General features: G+C 42.9%; 1 long non-coding RNA gene across 1 annotated transcript in view; it reads right to left on the bottom strand.

Annotated features, from left to right (window-relative positions):
* Nucleotides 1–743: 743 nt before the first annotated feature.
* The window catches only part of LOC116074782, an 18,586-nt gene continuing 16,753 nt past the window's right edge, over nucleotides 744–2,576 (bottom strand). The window contains exon 3 of the long non-coding RNA XR_004112286.1: nucleotides 744–2,230. This is a non-coding gene — a long non-coding RNA (uncharacterized LOC116074782). The remainder of the gene's footprint in view (nucleotides 2,231–2,576) is intronic.

Raw genomic sequence — 2,576 nt, 5'->3', positions numbered from 1 at the left:
AGGACAGAAATTCTCACATTTGAAGAAATAAGACTGATCCAGATAATCAAAACATAACGGATCTTCATTTTGTGGCTTCCCGTCTGTTCAACTGCCACTGTGGTGATTTGGTAAAAATTAAAGTTTTTACTCAATCATGAAGATTTTTCTGTTAGAATAACAGAAAATTCGATAGAAGCTAAGATGTAACCTCATAAATGTTCACAGCATCTAAGTGGCCTGCCAACCAGAGGCCATGGTAATGGATATATTAACATATGTTCCTGGAGGAGACAGGCCCAGACTCTGGTTTGCCATCAGCTCCCTCTGTGACCACTTGACACTTTTACAGATCACCTAGTCAAAGAATCAGTGTCTAAGATTTTTGTCTTTTACCCACAGGTCTTTTCACCTCTACTAAGTGATTTACCTACAATGCCTTCTGGTAGCTGTTTGGGCCTCTAACATTGGACAGGATGGTTGGGAACGAGATGGGAGTGGTTGAGGCTAAGTTTTGTGTTCTGCTACTATGCCTCACACAGGCCTTTACTAATAAGAGCTCCTCACTAGATCTGGATCTACTTACTCTCAGGTGTGAGCATCATATAAGCTCTTAACTCCAAAGCTACTGTCCCTGTCTGAAAAAGCTCAGTTATCTGAGTCTGTGCTTTTACTGTTGATCCACTGAATCAGCAATGTAATCTCCCACTGTACCTGGTGCCCTTTCGATACAAAGCTGGGAGATGAACTGCGGCCTAGAAGATGATAAGCCTGATTGTCACACCTACAAAATATGCATGTGTACTTCTGGTTTACATTCTCAACAGATGTAGATTCTTGTCTTCAGGCTTTGGGCATTGGTGTGAACATATATTAGGTCTCAACTGGCAGTGTACCAAGAATTAGAGAAGCTTACACAGCTCATTTTACTTACAGTCTATTCCATGCCTATGGTGGTGACTCAGGAAAGCCACACCTGACATCAAATAACACTAAGCAGTGCTTGCCAGTGGAAGGGCTTTTTTTGTACATATATATTGTGTCTACATTCCTTCTTGCCCCCAACATAAGTATAGGCCTTTAAACAGAATGTATCCATTCCTTACAATCTTGATTTTATGATATGCACCAAATACAGGCTGTCTCCTTTGTAACAAGGGTGTGCCATCTGAGCACGTTGGCATATGAATGCACTTCCGCTTTGAGAATCCAGTTCGGAACGGCAAATGGCTCTGCTCCTTGTAACATGATAACAAATCTAACTTTGTATCCAGTTTCATTTCTTTGTCTTTCCACTGCATAAACTTATTTATGTTGTATGTCACATATCTCCTGTCAGTCTTCTCATAACTTAAGTTGTTCTAATGGCCTTCATAAACACCCTCAGCACTGCAATCTGTTCCTCTTGGCACACATGCTGCCACCAACTTCTTTGGGTTCGTTCTGTTCAAAATCCTTGCTGGCACTGGCAGTGAAGAGATCATTGCTGCAGGGTTTGGTGGCTACCACCGTAGGAGCTGAGCTGTGTGCGGTGGGAACTACAGCAGGCTGCTCATCTGTCTCCAGTCTGATGATCATCAAATCTGATTACAGCCCGAATGACTTGTGAAAGTGCCATCTGAGCACGTTGGCATATGAGTGCACTTCCGCTTTGAGAATCCAGTTCACAACGGCAAAGGGACCTGGAGTAAGGCAAAGCCAAATGGCTCTGCTCCTTGTAACATGATGACAAATCTATTTTCCAGGCAGCAGGGCAGTGCTAATGCTGCTCTTGGACAGAGTACATGGAAAAACAATACTGACAATAGCTTCTATGTATGCTACTATCCATCAAGAACCACATGTAGCAAGTGCTTGGCCAGTGCAGGTGTCTGGGTAACACTATGAAACATACAACTAAAGAAACTACCGTACCTTTCCAGGGAAGTCCAGCACCACAACCAAACTTTCTTCCCATCATCTCTCAGTCTGGTTGATATAAACCAGATTGGGTAAACCCAGTCCTGGTCACCATGATGTAATTCTCTTGCGGATTACCTCATTGACCTATGCATCTCTTTTATTTTCAGTATATTCATCTGAAGTGTCTTCTCCTGAATATGATAGCACTTTCTCTCCTCCTTTACAACATGACAGCCTTGGAAGGGACGAAAGCATGAGTGGCCTCTTTGGGTGGTCACTTTTCTACTCTTGTACAACCGTTGGCTCACAACAGATGCTCACTGCACATAAAGCGGATTAAACTTGGGATCTATAGGAAATTAAATGAAATGGTTGAGGAAAGTAAGTTTCATTGCCTCCCTTATATTTATCAATAAACTGTGAAGGGTTATAGAGTTATAAAAGCCAACATTTCATCTGATCTTAATCCAAGCATCTTCCAATGATGAAAGAAAACCATCAAAGATGAAAACCTCAGTGACACAAGGTTCATGGCGGCAGAGCCAAGATATAGTCTGTATCTCATCATTTCCAACCGAATGCAGTCCTCACTGCATTGCTGCACTGATCTGTGCTGGATCCATCTGTCCTCACTGCCATGCTGCAACCCCTCTGTGCTGCATCCATCTGCCCTCACTGCCATGCTGCAACCCCTC

The sequence above is a fragment of the Mastomys coucha genome, unplaced genomic scaffold (assembly GCF_008632895.1).
Source record: "Mastomys coucha isolate ucsf_1 unplaced genomic scaffold, UCSF_Mcou_1 pScaffold3, whole genome shotgun sequence".
NCBI lineage: Eukaryota > Metazoa > Chordata > Mammalia > Rodentia > Muridae > Mastomys > Mastomys coucha.
Note: the sequence above shows the minus strand (reverse complement) of the source record. Positions and strands in the feature narration are given on the sequence as shown.